The 20447-nt window shown below is 39.1% G+C and overlaps 1 non-coding gene across 1 annotated transcript; it reads right to left on the bottom strand.

The window, feature by feature from the left end:
• Nucleotides 1-223: 223 nt before the first annotated feature.
• Nucleotides 224-296, bottom strand: TRNAK-CUU (transfer RNA lysine (anticodon CUU)). The gene has a single exon. It is a non-coding gene; the product is annotated as a tRNA-Lys (tRNA).
• Between the last annotated feature and the right edge of the window lie 20151 nt (nucleotides 297-20447).

Raw genomic sequence — 20447 nt, 5'->3', positions numbered from 1 at the left:
AGATGATGAACAACACGTTATGTACAATGTGCAGCAGTAAATAGTGACTCATTTCCTTCAGTTTCTCGTGCGTCATCACTCACTTTTTCAAACGGAATTGTGGTTTGTCTTTAGGACTGAATGACTCTTCAGCTGTCTTATGTTAAGCAGACTGGTTGATCTAGACGAGCGGTGGAGGGTATGTTCAGAGGCTGTTTCATCTTACATCATAGAAAACTGTTACCGCCCAACGTGGGGCTCGAACCCACGACCCCGAGATTAAGAGTCTCGTGCTCTACCGACTGAGCTAGCCGGGCTTATATACAACCTTGTTCGTGTGTATGTGTGCGTGTAAGCGAGGTTAATAACCACCATCATTAACCCCTAATAACGCTGTATGATCAGCGATAAAGTTCAATAACTCACCTGAGGTCACATGATAGATACATAAGGGGATCCGACCATGACTTTATCAACGTCCTGAGACCCCGGCTGATGTGTCAGGTTAGATAAGAGGCATAACATCCTCTCTGTCTGATGTTGTGAGAGTAAGACACTAATGGTTAGGAGGCAGCAAGTGTGTCTGGATGGAGACACTCTCCTCTCTGTCTGATGTTGTGAGAGTAAGACACTAATGGTTAGGAGGCAGCAAGTGTGTCTGGCGACACTCTCCTCTCTGTCTGATGTTGTGAGAGTAAGACACTAATGGTTAGGAGGCAGCAAGTGTGTCTGGATGGAGACACTCTCCTCTCTGTCTGATGTTGTGAGAGTAAGACACTAATGGTTAGGAGGCAGCAAGTGTGTCTGGAGACACTCTCCTCTCTGTCTGATGTTGTGAGAGTAAGACACTAATGGTTAGGAGGCAGCAAGTGTGTCTGGAGACACTCTCCTCTCTGTCTAATGTTGTGAGAGTAAGACACTAATGGTTAGGAGGCAGCAAGTGTGTCTGGAGACACTCTCCTCTCTGTCTGATGTTGTGAGAGTAAGACACTAATGGTTAGGAGGCAGCAAGTGTGTCTGGAGACACTCTCCTCTCTGTCTGATGTTGTGAGAGTAAGTTGTTTGGTCAGGCTTATCCTCACATCTGGTGTTGTGAGAGCAAGTGTTCCTTGATGGACTTACCATCCCCTCTCATGTTGTGAGGACAAGCCACTGGTGGATGGTAGATAGCAAGGGCCTCGTGGATAGACTTTACGTCTCCCTGACATCACGAGAACAAAACAAGAATCATCAATTGTCTCTGACAATATCAAGTTGTGTGATTTCCTCCAGTTAAATCATAGCCTGGATATACTACAACCTTACGAAGCGTTATACTCTCTTGTTATATCTGACCATATGTGTCTGGAGTGTGACGAAAGATTTGTACATCTTTATTATGATCATCGTCCAGTATGAGTCCAGATATGAAGAATGAAGACACATTCCTGGGTCAGAAAACATTAAGTCTCCGACGTTTTCTTAACTATGTCATCATCATTATGAAAAAGGAAGATGAAAAGACGTAAAATATATCATATTAACAATCTTTCCCTCTAGTAATCTCCGTAGGTCTGTATTGTCTATACGTTTTTCTGTCTGTCTGTCTATATGTTTGTCTGTCTGTCTGTCTATATGTTTGTCTCTCTGTCTGTCTATATGTTTGTCTGTCTGTCTGTCTGTCTGTCTATATGTTTGTCTGTCTGTCTGTCTGTCTATATGTTTGTCTCTCTGTCTGTCTATATGTTAGTCTGTCTGTCTGTCTGTCTATATGTTTGTCTGTCTGTCTGTCTGTCTATATGTTTGTCTCTCTGTCTGTCTATATGTTAGTCTGTCTGTCTGTCTGTCTATATGTTTGTCTCTCTGTCTGTCTATGTTTGTCTGTATGTCTGTCTATATGTTAGTCTGTCTGTCTGTCTATATGTTTGTCTGTCTGTCTGTCTATATGTTTGTCTGTCTGTCTGTCTGTCTATATGTTTGTCTGTCTGTCTGTCTATATGTTTGTCTGTCTGTCTGTCTGTCTATATGTTTGTCTGTCTGTCTGTCTGTCTATATGTTTGTCTCTCTGTCTGTCTATGTTTGTCTGTCTGTCTGTCTATATGTTTGTCTGTCTGTCTGTCTATATGTTTGTCTGTCTGTCTGTCTGTCTATATGTTTGTCTCTCTGTCTGTCTATATGTTTGTCTGTCTGTCTGTCTGTCTGTCTATATGTTTGTCTGTCTGTCTGTCTGTCTATAAGTTTGTGTCTCTGTCTGTCTATATGTTAGTCTGTCTGTCTGTCTGTCTATATGTTTGTCTCTCTGTCTGTCTATGTTTGTCTGTCTGTCTGTCTATATGTTTGTCTGTCTGTCTGTCTATATGTTTGTCGTCTGTTGGGCAGGAGATACAAACATTTCCATCAAAGAAGCGGTATGTGTGGTGAGCGCTCTGCCTTGGCCCCGCTATCTTGGCAGTATATCGTGGTAGGTACTCGTATGTAGGTAGGTAGAGAGGTAGTCTCTCTCTCTCTCTCTCTCTCTCTCTCTCTCTCTCTCTCTCTCTCTCTCTCTCTCTCTCTCTCTCTCTCTCTCTCTCTCTCTCTCTCTCTCTCTCTCTCTCTCTCTCTCTCTCTCTCTCTCTATTTTACAGTGGTCAATTAATAATACATAATACAGTGGTCAATGAATAACAGATAATACAGTGGCCAATGAATAATAGATAATACAGTGATCAATGAATAATAGATAATACAGTGGTCAATGAATAATAGAGAATACAGTGGTCAATGAATAATAGATAATACAGTGGTCAATGAATAATAGATAATACAATGGTCAATGAATGATAGATAATACAGTGGCCAATGAATGATAGATAATACAGTGGTCAATGAATAATAGATAATACAGTGGTCAATGAATAATAGACAATACAGTGGCCAATGAATATTAGATCAAACAGTGGTCAGTGTATGATATATAATACAGTGGCCAATAAATGATAGATAATACAGTGGTCAATGAACAATCATTTCGTGGTCTTAGATTAGAGTGGTCTAATATTATAACTAAACGTGGTTACTGTGGTTGGCTTAAACTTGACATAAGTTATTTCATCCCGATAACGGACGTCAAAATAGTTACTCTAAAACACATATATGTTATATTTCATGTGTCGGTCAAACGTATTGTTTTCACGTTTCATTTTGTACCTGATCCAGTGTTGTGGCAGTAAGCAATAGTCCATATCTTCATCTTGGAGTCATGTTATCAGTTTTCATCTGAGAAAATGTTGTGATTTAAAAGAAATATGTGATGATCTGCAGCTTCATGTCTGTGTTTCATGTCGACTGTAATATCTTGCAACGTAAAAGACGACAAGACAGGTGTACATAGGTAGGGCCTGTGTGTAAGGGGCGCACATTGACTAGAAAGTCATATACTATTTATCATGGCTATCACCTGCTTTAGTGGACTCAGCGGCCATATTGAATATGAAAAGTTTTGCGCTTGTTTTTCAAAATTTGTTTGTGTAGGATCTTTCAGGATGTTCATAATGTAGACTGTTGACGGTGTTGAGCCACAATGACATTTGTAAAGGTTGTATAATGTAGAGCCAGTGGCTCACACACTTCAGATTGCTGCTGTGGACGTGTTCATCCACCAAACACTTTTCTGTTACATTGATTACAATTTATTCTGCTTTATCTCTGCTTCCGTGTTGTCTCTTGTGTTACATTGATTACAATTTACTCTGCTTTATCTCTGCTTCCGTGTTGTCTCTTGTGTTACATTGATTACAATTTACTCTGCTTTATCTCTGCTTCCGTGTTGTCTCTTGTGTTACATTGATTACAATTTACTCTGCTTTATCTCTGCTTCCGTGTTGTCTCTTGTGTTACATTGATTACAATTTACTCTGCTTTATCTCTGCTTCCGTGTTGTCTCTTGTGTTATAGTGATGGCAATTTACTCTGCTTTATCTCTGCTTCCGTGTTGTCTCTTGTGTTACATTGATTACAATTTACTCTGCTTTATCTCTGCTTCCGTGTTGTCTCTTGTGTTACATTGATTACAATTTACTCTGCTTTATCTCTGCTTCCGTGTTGTCTCTTGTGTTATATTGATGGCAATTTACTCTGCTTTATCTCTGCTTCCGTGTTGTCTCTTACAAGTGTTTTGCTACAAATATTGAATAAGAGTTATGCAGATTTATGTGAGGAAAAATGTTTGAGAATGTTTGATGTGTTGAGTCAGTGGAATTACATCCACAAAGCAGGTGCTACCAACTTCTCTTGTTTTGATCTAATATCCTTTCTCTCTTTGCCACCGCCATTCCATGCGATACCCAGTAGCAGATCAATTTTACGCTTTTGTGAAGGTAGCTTTACTGTCAGTGTAGCTATAGTGTCATGGAGAATATATATTCATTGTGGCAGTATCGTCATTTTGAACATAGTCATTTTGGCTATATTCTTATTTTGGTTACATTACTATCGTGTATATATCGTCACCTTGGCTATATTACCATGTGATATATTTTATAGGTACTATATTGTCATTTTTTAATCATGCATGTTTTGTCATAAGTGATACATTATCATGATAAATATAATATTCCGGTGACTATATATTGGCCTTGTGACTATATTGTTATTATGACTATAATCTCATGTTGGATATCTTGCCAAGATAACTACATTGTATTATTTACTCATAAATCTCTAAGTTCTAATAACCCAAAATATTTAGAGTAGATAGGGTAGAAACTGATGGAAGCCATTTCTAACATTCTTGCATAACCTGACCTCTCGCCTTCCCAAAACATAGCCATCCCAGCTTGGATATTGTACTGCTGTGGTCGTCAACTAATTTGAAAAGGAAGACATTGAATGGAGAAATTACTGAGGTAATCTCCAAAGATGATTACTGGTCTGAGAAACAAATTCAGAGAGCAGATTAAACGACTTGAATCCATTCAGCTTTAGGGAAAAGAAGTTTAAGAGATCCTATACAGGTATATGAAGTTATTGTAATGGCATCGCTTTAAGCTTGATATTTTTACTTCCTGTAACTAGTTCCAACAATTAAAACAATATTCAGCATTGTGATTTAAGTGGCTGACTTTAGGATGCATTTGGATCTGTCAAAAACTGTATTTAGCAAATACTTCAACTTTCAACTGACCCATTCTATATTTTTATTCATTTCATCTCACTTTTATCACCTTTCTGTTACTGTTTAATATCAACAGTAGCCCGACTACGTAGTTGGGGCTCTGAAGCAAAGGAAACTTTTTCTAGCCTAGGTTAGGGTAGCATCTAAACCAAACCTAAATGACCTTACCTTAGAAATATGTTCAGACAGTACCTTCTGAAAATATTTCTTAAGTTAAGGTCGTGGGGATTAGTTTAGGTGCTAACTAAACCTTGGCTAGAAAAAGTTTGCTTTAAAGCCACAGCTACTTGAAAGGCCTACTTTAAGTGGTGATACTGAAATTCATATGCTCCGGTGTGCCCCTCCGTCCGTTTGTTTAATGTCCATCTAAAGATACATACATTCAATTTTTGATGTAGATTGATTTCCCATCTTAGTTTCGTCTACGGAATGCTACATCTTCAGTTCAGCATACCATTGTGGTAATGAAGGGAAAGTCACCACATTTACAAGCCGAGTGCACGTAGCTTATCCCACCTCGTTAGAGAGAAAACTTACCTGTATTTGAATTAATGAACGGGAACAGAGAAGACAAAATTTTAATACACATTTATTTTACAACAATATAATTTATAATATATACATTACCACATTTTCTGCACTTTCCATCACAAATTTGCTGAGGTCATAACCTTGAAGTTACCATTACCTTACAACCTTAAGGATGGTGGTCTACAACACCTCTAGATTGATGGAGAAAACGAAAAGTTTCGTTTTACTATTAAGACCACAGAAATGCGGTAATTCCACTTCACTACCCACTAACTACTAGTTATTTTACTTGTTGATTTTCACGGCTAAGATTTTCATCCTCTGAGCGAAGCCATACAATAATCGTCCTTATCTACTCGGGGCATTGGATCGCCTCCTGATGATCAAGATTGCTGTTTTGGTTGTCCGTTTCCCTTGTTACTGCTGCGCCTCACTGCACACCTTACATGAGTGCCTTCCACAGTATTAGGGACAGCTGCTGGGCCTCACTGTAGCTACTTCTGGGACGGTTGCCAATCTTCCTCGTATTCCCTCATGACCACAGCGCCAAACCGACTCCCGCCATCAGGCCGAAACGCACAAACATTTCTGACAAAATTGAGACAACCACTTTCGCGTCAGTTTTGACACCAAGTGAATTTATACGACAATTACGCTCAAGATTCTTGGTTTTTCGTTCATGGATTGAACAGAAGCAACCAACGATGGTTGCTACTGCCCAATCCATGAAGTCCCCCCCACCACGGAAAGGTAACCAAGCTTCGGGGGGGATGGGTGTTTACCCTGACGCCAACGGAGAAACTCAATACAATATTTTTATTATAACTTTCCTTAATCTTGATAAATGAATCAATCAGAGGGAACAATAGCCCCAGTCATATGAAGATTGGCTAACCAAATGTATATAGTTGTCAGTCCTTCTAACACTTGTATATCTTCGATCATTAGAGCATCCATCTATTCATCTCATATAAGTGTTGCTAGGACAGTTGTCTATTAGTGCAGAGATCTTTTCCTCGGTAAAGAAAGTGTAGCCGGACTCCGCCCTCATGAGGTTACTGCACGACAGCAAAGATCACCCTTTGGTAGGCTGTGCAATAGGCAGCACAGCTCCGTCAAAGATCTCACTCCATAAGTGAACTTATATAGATTCCTTTTTTAACATTTTCTCTTGTCTATAACGAACTCATCAGTTCTTCTCCAGTGAAAGCAAAAAATCATCGAGAAATTCATTTGCTTCCTCAATATCAGGATCTTGTGGCTCTGTGTGGGGGACGGGGCTGGTGGGCTGTGTGTCTGGCTGTGTCTGGAGAGCGGGGCTGGTGGTCTCTGTGACTGGCCGTGTCTGGGGAGCGGGGCTGGTGGTCTCTGTGACTTGCCGTGTCTGGGAAGCGGGGCTGGTGTTCTCTGTGACTTGCTGTGTCTGGGAAGCGGGGTTGGTGGTCTCTGTGACTGGCTGTGTCTGGAGATCAGAGGAAGTCTTGGGTATAAATTTCAATATACTGTGAGCGATATCGTCTCTCAACCGATCCCTCTCGATCTTCTCTTGCACGGCCTTCATGATACGTTTGGGCGGCTTTCTCCATTTTCTTTGCATTTCAGTTGGTGATCCTGCGCCATCGAGCCACATGATACCAGAATAGTATCGTTCCTGTTTGCCAACGGGTCCAATCTTGGTGTCACACATGATGCCGAGTGAACCCAAATGGCGGCCGATGTTTACGTTGGAAGCCACGGGCTTGTTATGTATCTTGCAGTAACTTTCATACCGTTGCTGCAGCTCTTTCCTGCTGATAAGGTACCGCTTCATATTAATAGTCTTTCCCTTCATTTGAACGAAGGTATTCATGAAACTAACAAAGGAAGCCTTTCCTTTGTAATCCCGTTTGTAGTAACAGAAGGCCATTGAAGACGTGGACTGGGTCAGGCGAAGTTACACAGACTATATATATATATATACATATATATATATATATATATATATATATATATATATGTATATATATATATATATATATATATATATATATATATATATATATATATATATATATATATATATATATATATATATATATATATATATATATATATATATATATATATATATATATATATATATATATATATATATATATATATATATATATATATATATATATATATATATATATATATATATATATATATATATATATATATATATATATATATATATATATATATTATATATATATATATATATATATATATATATATATATATATCCTTACTAGCTTTCTGGTTAACCGGGTTGGTGTCTCTGGATGGCTGTGTCTGGAATCAAGGAAGCTTGGTAAAATTCATATACATCGTGGCGATATTCGTCTCTCACGTCCCTCTCGTTTCTCCTTGCACGGCCTCATGATACGTTTTGGGCGCTTTCTCCATTTTCCTTGCATTTCAGTTGGTGATCCTGCTCCCATCGAGCCCTCCACTCGACAACATAGTATCGTCCTGTTGCAACGTTCCTCACTCTTCGTGTCCACATGTGCCGAGTGAACCCAAATGGCGGACATGTTTACGTTGGAACCACGGCTTGTTATGTATTTGCATCAACTCTTCATTACCGTTGCTGCGTCTTTCTGCTGATAAGGTCACCCACTCATGTTAATACGTCTTTCCCTTCCATCTTGAACGAAGGTTTCATGAAACTCAACCAAGGAAGCCTTCCTTTGTAACCCGTTTTATAACAACCATTTGATTTACGTGGAACTGGTCAGGCGAACAAGATAGTCCTATAATCAATGGTCCTGTATCAGCACTGAACTAGAAATACGTCAGAACGACAATTTGAACCCAGGGCTGGAGGGCCAATTGATGATATTCTCACGTCTTGCTCAACCAAGTAACCTCGGTTAGACCTTGTTTATATTCAAATATAGTAAAGTTGATATAGTGAAGCTTGATGATTCTATTTATATGTAAGTTGCAATGGAGTTTGTATATATATATATACATATATATATATATATATATATATATATATATATATATGTATATATATATATATATATATATATATATATATATATATATATATATATATATATATATATATATATATATATATATATATATATATATATATATATATATATATATATATATATATATATATATATATATATATATATATATATATATATATATATATATATATATATATATATATATATATATATATATATATATATATAATATATATATATATATATATATATATATATATATATATATATATATATATATATATATATATATATATATATATATATATATATATTGCTCTCTCAACCACGCTCTTTTTATTTCCACACATCTCTCTTACCCTTACGTTACTTACTCGATCAAACCACCTCACACCACACATTGTCCTCAAACATCTCATTTCCAGCACATCCATCCTCCTGCGCACAACTCTATCCATAGCCCACGCCTCGCAACCATACAACATTGTTGGAACCACTATTCCTTCAAACATACCCATTTTTGCTTTCCGAGATAATGTTCTCGACTTCCACACATTTTTCAAGGCTCCCAAAATTTTCGCCCCCTCCCCCACCCTATGATCCACTTCCGCTTCCATGGTTCCATCCGCTGACAGATCCACTCCCAGCTATCTAAAACACTTCACTTCCTCCAGTTTTTCTCCATTCAAACTCACCTCCCAATTGACTTGACCCTCAACCCTACTGTACCTAATAACCTTGCTCTTATTCACATTTACTCTTAACTTTCTTCTTCCACACACTTTACCAAACTCAGTCACCAGCTTCTGCAGTTTCTCACATGAATCAGCCACCAGCGCTGTATCATCAGCGAACAACAACTGACTCACTTCCCAAGCTCTCTCATCCCCAACAGACTTCATACTTGCCCCTCTTTCCAGGACTCTTGCATTTACCTCCCTAACAACCCCATCCATAAACAAATTAAACAACCATGGAGACATCACACACCCCTGCCGCAAACCTACATTCACTGAGAACCAATCACTTTCCTCTCTTCCTACACGTACACATGCCTTACATCCTCGATAAAAACTTTTCACTGCTTCTAACAACTTGCCTCCCACACCATATATTCTTAATACCTTCCACAGAGCATCTCTATCAACTCTATCATATGCCTTCTCCAGATCCATAAATGCTACATACAAATCCATTTGCTTTTCTAAGTATTTCTCACATACATTCTTCAAAGCAAACACCTGATCCACACATCCTCTACCACTTCTGAAACCGCACTGCTCTTCCCCAATCTGATGCTCTGTACATGCCTTCACCCTCTCAATCAATACCCTCCCATATAATTTACCAGGAATACTCAACAAACTTATACCTCTGTAATTTGAGCACTCACTCTTATCCCCTTTGCCTTTGTACAATGGCACTATGCACGCATTCCGCCAATCCTCAGGCACCTCACCATGAGTCATACATACATTAAATAACCTCACCAACCAGTCAACAATACAGTCACCCCCTTTTTTAATAAATTCCACTGCAATACCATCCAATATATATATATATATATATATATATATATATATATATATATATATATATATATATATATATATATATATATATATATATATATATATATATATATATATTCAATAATGGATGGAACTTGGCTCCTAAGGTGATTTTGTTGTTGGAGTGGGACCTCCAGCCATTACAGCTGTCCACCTTTTCCCTTTCTAGACGTGTGGTGGTGCATTGGGTAGTGTGGCAACCTTCGTCTTCATCTTTTTGGGTGCAGGCTTGCAAACCTCGTGGAGTAGTTGTGGGGTTTGCTTTTTTGCTGCACCCGACATAGCCATCTGGGCGTAGCTATCTACCCGGGCTGGTGGGTCAGCCAGCATAGCTACACGCTCACTCGGTACCTGGGCTGGTGGACGAGCAGCCTTCCTTTCTTCCATGGCTACAGTCTGCCTAACGACCTGGGGTTGTGGAGCAGCCATCCTTACTACCACCCAGGTTGGTTGGGCAGCCTTCTTTCGTTTCTTTGCTACACCCTTCTGGTTGGGCTGGTTGGGCAACCTTCTTTTTCCTCTTCTTCGATACAACCTGCCAACCGAATTCGTCTGCTGGTGGGTCCGTTTCTTTCATGGATACAACCTCTGTAGCCACTTGGGCTGGCCGATCAACCTTCGGTTGTAGGTAAAAGTATATATATAGAATAATGTGGTTATCATCAGCAGCCAGAGGCCATTCCTCCCTCCTTGCCTGCAGAGTTCTTGATTTTCTGGAAAGTTCTACGAGATTCTGGTAAGATAAATACCATTGAGAGGACGTTGTTAGGGGACAGTCAGGTTCAGTTTAGAGTTGGTTGTGGGATGGTTCTTTTACTGTGTCGTATCAGCCAGATGGGTATTTCTTTTCACAGTTTTCGTTAAAGTTTGTTTTCTAGAGGCATAATCTAGAACACTATTTTCCATATGTTTATCATTTTTGTTGTTATAGTCTCATTATCATCATTAGTTTTGTTATTGTTGACTTCCAGATATTTGATGTTATGTTTGTGATTGCCATGGAAGTGTCTGACATCTTGCTAGAAGACTTTCTGGTCACAATATATCTGCACTGGGGAGTTGATCGTATTCTTTTATTGCAGGTTTTGTTATTATCTTGCTTTACATTAAGGTCTACTGGAGGTTTTCCCAATGTTGGTTGAACATATGTCCAGCAACAGGAGATGGCGTAAGATACAGTATTGATGAAACTTATCTATCTATATACCTATCTAAATATCGCTCTATCAGTCTATCAATCTAACTATCTATCTATCTATATATCCATCTATCTTTATCTGAAAGTCAACAATAGTAAAATCATTGATATATGAAGTATAACAATGTCCTGTCAATGGCAATTATCTCACCAGAATCTTCTAGAACCTTCCAGAAAACTATGAACTCTGCAGGCAAGGAGGGAGGAATGGTCTCCGGCTATTGATAAAACCATATTATTCCATATATATGTTTATATATACATATTTATGTATATATATGAATGTATATATAACGTACAGAATAATGCTGCCATCATCAGTATCGAAGAAAACTGAAAAGATGAGGTCCCACCGAGATTCGAACTCGGATTGCTGGATTTAGAGTCCAGAGTGCTAACCCTTACACCATGGGACCTGATAAGAAAAGATGTGATTTCATCTAAATGTTTTACATATAATCAACCAGAGGCCATTCCTCCCTCCCTGCCTGCAGGGTTCAAGGTTTTCTAGAAGGTTCTCGAAGATTCTGGGTAGGAACTGCCATTGAGAAGACGTAGTTATACGTATCATTAATGATATTGTTGTTGACTTTCTGATTTAGAAAGATAGATAGATAGATAGATAGATAGATAGGTAAAAAACAGATATTAGATAGATCGATAGATACGTAAGGCTGTATATGTCAACTTTCACAGAAATCATTGATATCTGCGTTATTCTGCAAGAAATACATGTACATGGATGTAGTGATAATATGGGTTAGGTATAAGACCAGTCGTGTTGAGATTGTAGTGAATGTGACCATTGACTTCAACATTAATGGTGTAGTGAAGATAAAGTTGTAGTGAAGATAAATCTTGAAGTGACTCATAAGGTTGTTGTGAGTACAAGGATGCATCGTAAATGAGTACTTCCTACCTGAAAGTCAACAATTACAAAATTGATCAAGTATAACAACATCCTCGGACAACCAACTACAAACACCAACCATAGAGTGAACCTGACTGTCACCTAACGACGACCTCTCAAAGGTAATGATCTTACCAGAATCTTCGAGAACCTTCTAGAAAACCTTGAACCCTGCAGGCAGGGAGGGAGGAATGGCCTCTGGTTGATTATATGTAAAACATTTAGATGAAATCACATCTTTTCTTATCAGGTCCCATGGTGTAAGGGTTAGCACTCTGGAATCTAAATCCAGCAATCCGAGTTCGAATCTCGTTGGGACCTCACCTTTTCAGTTTTCTTAGAAACTGATGATGGAACTGAGCCATATAGTTGACCTTCGATGGAAATATATTTCTTACGGCCCACTAGTTTATTTAAGTATGAAGATCTCACGGCAGAGAGGAAACGTGTGATATTCAAAATCAAAAGCCGCAATTGCCCTCATGGTAATGGTCGACATGTTTGCAGACAGATGACACAGACATGTGAGAAGTTAGACAAATATGAACGTTCCTGGTTGCTGTATAGCCTAGGTTTATTATCACTTGTAATGAAGGAGAAATGTTGCACATTATTCCACACCTTTTCATTTAGGCTAGGTTAGGCTAGGATCAATAGGGTCCATAACGCAACAGAGCTGGGAAATGCATCATATCGGATCTATATTTGTGCAAAATGGCGCAAGTTTGTGGAAGTGATTTACGCAATGCCGGAGAGAATCCACCTCCACCAGAAATAATGTCTCAGACCATACAATATCTGCTGTTGGACGAGCAGGGGACATTAGACCAATATATTCCAGTAGTTTACTGCTCTTCCCAAACACGCAGCAAGACATTCGTAAAAGCGTTAAACTAAACTTTTCCATCGGTTTTCAAATCTTTAATTACTTACACCAGTTCCAACAGATGGAAAAAATCATTTGAAAAATCAGAAATTATTTGCCTATAAAAAGCATTTTGATCGATCGTACCAAATATTCAATTATTTATGTACCCGACAAAATATTCAGTCACTCCTATATCCGACATTTTTCCTGCTGGCTGGTGCCGTTAAAGTCATATGGTAATTTACCGCAATTAGATTATAGATATATTCATCTATATGTAATGGCTCAGCGTGAAGAAACATATATATTTTCACTAAATCCTCCTCTTCACTACACTCCCATCTTCACTACATAGTTCTAACACAACATCTTGACTACACCATTGTATGACCACATTATCATATCATTGTGTTCTTATCTTCACCACAGCCTCGGCAAAATTGATGTTTTCTTTACACATCAGGGTAGATGGCCATCTTTATGATGACAGAGAACACACATAACATATTAAACCACTTATCTTTAGTCACTTTAATCTAATTTCTGCTGATAAAAACGAATTATAATGAAAATCCTTGTGTTCTGTGACGGGACATTGTACGGGTGAAGGAACTGTTTTCAGGCACATGTATTAAACTATTGAGAAATAAACTTAACTGTATTAAAGTATCGACTTCACTATATTAGACTTCTCTATATTAAGCTATGATAGGATATGATCAGTTCCCAGGGTATATAAAGGCGGGAGCCGGGACCGAGAGCATCATTTGAGCTGTGACCTCTGTCGAGTGAACATCTCTGCTCCGCCTTTCAAGCTCCCTCAACCTTTCCTCGAACACTTCAATATAATAATGTTCACCAAGGAGGTAGGACGATCCTCCTTTGTCCAGGAGATGGAATTTGAATATGTCCATGTATTTGACATGGGCTATGGCTGTGTGGACATGGAGGTGGAATACCCAGACGTGGAAGTAATGGATGGAGTGGAATTTGGCTGTGTGGATATGGAGGTGGAATACCCAGACGTTGAAGAGATGGATGGAGTGGAACTGGTGGCATACCCGGACGTGGAAGTCATGGATGAAGTGGAATTTGGCTGTGTGGATATGGAGGTGGAATACCCAGAAGTGGAATTGGAGGAAATGGAATATGGGTGAAGCTGGTATGAACGCCATATGGATTTGGTGAAGGTTGACCTCGTAATGTGTTGACGTAAAATAGGTCAACCACTGTGACCATGTGGCGGGGAGGGCCACATCCACCAACCACGATGCGAGCCCCACCACGGGGAAGTATCCTGGCTGCATCCACGTACGAGAACCACCGCTGGATTGCCGTCATCCAGTACCCCTGCTATGCCTCCTACAAGAAGGCACTTCTTGCCAACGTGACACCACTTTCCGTCACCGGTCGCTGTGCAAAAGTGAAACCTTACCGTCCCACTGATGCTGACCAAGTGACCTCGCCCACTCAAGTGGCACTGCAGCCCACACTCCCTACCAGACCCACCACGCATGAGGAAATGCAGCCCACCCCACTTGTCAGGCCCACCTTCAGGGTGACATGGCAGGTCTCAAGACCTGTCAGGCCCACCATTCAAGACTGACTTGGTCCCCCAAACACATGTCAGGCCCAGCGTCCTAGACCGACTGGGACCAATAACACATGACATGTCCTACGTTACAGACCGACTGCACTCCGCACCACGTACGGGCGTTAAAAGGCGTGTCGAGATGACACACGCTCCCCGTGCCAAAAGATTCAGTTGGTGAGGAACCTGAGTTCTTTCTTCCTGCTGGTGCTGCAGAACACGGCCCTAGAGTGGACACTGGAGGTGTGTTTGTGTTTGTGTTTGGGTTATCACTGAGGAACCAACAACAAGACAACTTTAGTTTCGCCTCGCCAAGGATTACGTTAATTTGGCGGAAGTCTGGCTTTCTCCCAGTAGTGGATGGCACATAATATCTACATAGGGACGTTGAAAAACAAAAACAAAAAAAAAATGGGAACATTTTCCCGCCCCTAAAAAATACATAAATTTACGGGGATAATTTCCTTCGTCTTCAAAGAAAAAATGAAACTCTTCCGACGCTACCGTGCCTTCCATAAAGCAACCCTCAAAGAAATCACTTTCTACACAATGCGCAAGGATTCGGTTAGCCAATCTTCATATGGCTGGGCCTATTCTTCCCTCTGATTGATTCAAGATTTTCAAGATTAAGGAAAGTTGTAATGAAAATATTATATTGAGTTTCTCTGTTGGCGTCAGGGTAAACACCCATCCCCCCCGAAGCTTGGTTACCTTTCCGTGGTGGGGGGGACTTCATGGATTGGGCAGTAGCAACCATCGTTGGTTGCTTCTGTTCAATCCATGAACGAAAAACCAAGCATCTTGAACGTAATTGTCGTATAAATTCACTTGGTGTCAAAACTGACGCGAAAGTGGTTGTCTCAATTTTGTCAGAAATGTTTGTGCGTTTCGGCCTGATGGCGGGAGTCGGTTTGGCGCTGTGGTCATGAGGGAATACGAGGAAGATTGGCAACCGTCCCAGAAGTAGCTACAGTGAGGCCCAGCAGCTGTCCCTAATACTGTGGAAGGCACTCATGTAAGGTGTGCAGTGAGGCGCAGCAGTAACAAGGGAAACGGACAACCAAAACAGCAGTCTTGATCATCAGGAGGCTATCCAATGCTCAGAGTAGATAAGGACGATTATTGTATGGCTTCGCTCAGAGGATGAAAATCTTAGTATACAAGCTAGTCTTTTAAAGTGTCTCAAATCAATGGAGAATAAACAAAAATCTATGAATTTATTTCTTATAATATAGTAACCTGTAATGAGGTTAGTGATTTTGTATATTTTATGCAACCTACGTTAACAAAGTTGATCAGGGAATTGGCCAGATATATACATATTATCTTGGTGTATGGGAAGGCCATATGGGAGATGGAGAGAGAGGCAGGAGCAGGAGAGAAATGATCAAACCTTCCCGCTTGTTCATAGTTGCTGCCTGAAATTTGTCTTCTGATAGTTCTACAGTTTTTGTTTGTGTTTGTTATACTAATTATTAACATAAGAAAATTGTAATATAATGATTAAAGAAAATTATAGTAATTATAATTTAGAATTGTTATAGGTCAAGATTTGTACGTGAAGCGGAAGACCAAAATATGGTACGGGTCAGCCATTCGTGAGTGTAAGCGACAGCTATTGATAGTTACTGGCTTTAATTTATGATCATTTATGATATCTATTTTTTACTTTTGTGTTAGCTGTTTTAAGTATTTCTTTTGTTTGCACACTATAAGTTCTCTTATATGTTATTGTTTCTTGGGAAATTCTAGTTAATCGAGACGTTCATAAAGAATTATTTTTGGTCAGTTTGTTTTGTTTGAACAGACATGCATGATGGTAAGGGACAGAATAAAAGTTACAGGTTTGTTTATATTTGTTATTATTGATTAGTACTTTTCTTTTCATTTCTAACATTAGCTGTTTAAAGTGTTTGTGTTGTATTTAGACAAAGTTCTTTTTCAAATCTTATTGATTACCACATGAAAGCTAGGCTCTATAAGTGTCAAGTAAACAATATGTGATATTTTGAGTTAAGTCGAGGTGCTATTTACCAGTGGCGTTTAGATATTTGGGACCCTTGGGGATAGATTTGCCAAGATTATCACGGCCAAATTGACTGGATGGCAACCTAGGAGCTAGGCAGAATTGGATATCATAAAAACCCTAAACAGTCGGTGGTTCCTGGGGCCTACCCTCCATCCTCTTGTAACTACGCTGCTGATTACCATTTTGTTCTTTATATTTTTCAGAGGAACAAGACACTTCTGCATCTCTGTAAAGTTAAGGACTCATTGAAATTAATTCTCCAGATATTATCTGCAGTAAAAGGTAAAGCTGACAAGTTGCTTTGCTCTTCATCATAATGGGTCTCCCCTGATATTTTCAATATATGTTTAGCCTACCTAAGTTTTCCAGTCGTACTTATATATTTGTGTGTAGTTTCCAAACGGTAATTTGAAAGGAATGATCTTATATATTTGTGTGCTGTTTCCAAACTGTAATTTGAAAGGAATGGCCTCTCTGAGCCCCAAGATGACCCTGTTTAAGAGAATACTCTTATTGTGAAGTAACATTGTCGTACAAGATGTAAAACAATTCCAAAGCTTTTCTCTTTTTCTCATGTTGCCACGTTGTTTAAAGTATTTAGTTGAGCTAGTTTGTTTCTCCTTGAAACTGCATGAAATATTTATTTTGGTGTAACTTTCATTATTTCGTTATTATGTGGGTAAGAAAGTGAATTGTTTACAAATTCTATCAACAGTAGCTCAAGGAGATCAGAATCCATAATTTCACTTTGCATACGTTCTTATAATCCTTTAAGTTTGAAAAACATTTTGCATTACTTGTATCAGTGACCAATAGATTGCATTACTCATCCTGAAATTTATGCCCTTTATTAAATGAATTCCATTGAGCGGCGAGTAGTACAGATTAACATAAACACACTGAAATATCCTTATCATTGATGTCCAAATGCAACAGATTTGTTTGCTTAAGTCATCAGTATCAAGAAATAATTAATGTCATGACGGTTTATACCTTTTCTAAATCAAGCAAAACTTATGACCTTACTTATAGGTCACTGATCGTTAAAATCAACACATAAAAATCTATCTTTCCTCGATAATTATCTTACTTATTTTGCTTGATTGACAATGAAGCACCAGGGTTGACCCCACCCAGGATCTATTACCCTCCTCCAATCCTTCTCTGTAAGGTTGAGTTGATAGGAAGAAAATCAGGTCTTCGTCTGTTGTACTCAATGAAGATCAGGCGGCCTTTGTAGATTTATTACAACAAAACGTGTACGTCCATCTGTAGTACTGTGGGCTATAGTCTTATGACACACTACGACACACTCTAGTGAACAGTGTGACGATGCTGGCCAGTGTGTCCACTCAGGTCACACTGGCAGGGGTTATATGGGAGTCCGTCAACACCCATTCAACTACGAGTTCAAACAACAGATCAGATCTTACGTGTTCAAACAACAGATCAGCTCTTACGTGTTCAAACATCCTGATTAACAGTAGCCCGTGGGAACAGTGAGCCCGTGGCAACATACATCTAACTCTATGTAACTCACAGTAAAATGATAATAAAAAATAGCTAATGAAAAATTAACGGTAGTGTGCGTAAGTCCTACACCGTCACTGTAGACATCAGTCACCATACATTACTGGTTGTCTGGTACAACATACAGGTGGCTCCCTCTCTGTAGACGTCAGTCATCATACATTACTGGTTGTCTGGTACAACATACAGGTGGCTCCGTCACTGTAGACGTCAGTCATCATACATTACTGGTTGTCTGGTACAACATACAGGTGGCTCCCTCTCTGTAGACATCAGTCACCATACATTACTGGTTGTCTGGTACAACATACAGGTGGCTCCGTCACTGTAGACGTCAGTCATCATACATTACTGGTTGTCTGGTACAACATACAGGTGGCTCCGTCACTGTAGACGTCAGTCATCATACATTACCGGTTGTCTGGTACAACATACAGGTGGCTCCGTCACTGTAGACGTCAGTCATCATACATTACCGGTTGTGTGGTACAACATACAGGTGGCTCCGTCACTGTAAACACTGTAGAATCTTTAGGTTTAACCATAAACATTAACTAAAGCAATATGACAACATGAACAAATTTTACGACTGAAATATCAGAGACGATCGAAATTAAGATTGAATGAGAGCGATATAAACACACAGTTTAAAAGGACAAAGTATGAATGGCAGCCAGGGAATAAGAGGCCGCCCAGCTAAATTTAAAAGTTCGCGTTCAGTGGTAGAGTTAAATCAATTGTACAGACTTCCATTGCTCTGGTGGAATTTAAAGGTCATATGTACCTCTACAGTCAGAATTCAAAGGTTCATATCAAAGTGCAGAATTCCAAGAATATCGTTAAAATAATTCACTTTAAAATTCTTTAGTATGTGAAGAATTTCATACAACAGCTGCAATATGACGGTGTGTAAAAGTTCACTGTTGCATGGTAGTATTAAAGTGTTTAATTGACGAGGTTAATTAACCTAACCTAACCTAACCTAACCTAACCTAATCTAATGACATATCTAAAAGGACTTTGTTGACATAATGCAGCTGGAAGATTTACGTTCAAATGATGATGTTTAAATGTTCGTTAATGAATGAGGGAGTTAAACGGATGAATTTCAGGTTCGCGTTTCATGGAGTCGTTTTGACACAATTTGTTAAAATGTCAGAGTTTAAATGATCATATGTACCAGGTTGGCCAGATGGCGGGAGTGTGTAGACACAGCCATAATCATCCGATGATTGCATTTAGAAACTGACAGATGTAATATAGCAAGAAATATGAACAAAACAGTGAGTTGGTGACATGTTTCATATATTTGTAATACAACTCTGAAGATAGTTCGTAGATCCTTAAGAGGAATGAATGGTGGATAAATGGTGAGAAAATGTGCAAAAACAGGGCTAAGTATTTCAGTCCAAACTAGAATTCTTTTGTTCACTTCTTCGACATTGATCTCAGGACATTTCAATGGCTGAGATTTACATGATACAGAAAACAATCGAGCAGGGACGATAGACAAATAAAAGGTTATATAAATAGGAAAACTGATAGATGTAGGTGCAATCAGAGTCGCCTATGATTTCGTTCACAGCGAATGAGATGATAAATGGGCGAGGCTATAACCATCGTCTATGATTATTGTAAATGACTAATAATGATTAATCTTTATTGTTTTTGTGCGACTGCTGTTAGCCTTTGAAGGTTAATGTTCCCTCAAAGTTGCCCGGACCCTACCACTAGGAGGTCAGCAGTTCGACTTAGGATCCATTTGGGCCATGTTTATGGCACCCAACAGAATGGACGTATCTTTTTTATTTTTTTTTTCTTCCCAGTAGATGGGACTGATAAATGGTAGGAACTTTTCCTAAGGATTTAATCCTTTATGATAACCGCTTCATTCGTACAATAGTTTGACAATGATTTGCAACTGAATGACAACTTTTGCCATAGGAAGTGTCTTCTGAGGAGCAGCTTCTCCAGTCTCAGCGACGGGAACTTAAGGTTCAAGGAATTTCAGGGATGAATGTTGGTGGTGTGGACTTTAATCTTCAACACGGCCGCTTCAGCTTTAGGGTCGGCTGCTGCTGCAGGTGCTGCTGAT

The sequence above is a fragment of the Panulirus ornatus genome, chromosome 5, assembly GCF_036320965.1.
Source record: "Panulirus ornatus isolate Po-2019 chromosome 5, ASM3632096v1, whole genome shotgun sequence".
NCBI classification, from domain to species: Eukaryota; Metazoa; Arthropoda; class Malacostraca; order Decapoda; family Palinuridae; genus Panulirus; species Panulirus ornatus.
Note: the sequence above shows the minus strand (reverse complement) of the source record. Positions and strands in the feature narration are given on the sequence as shown.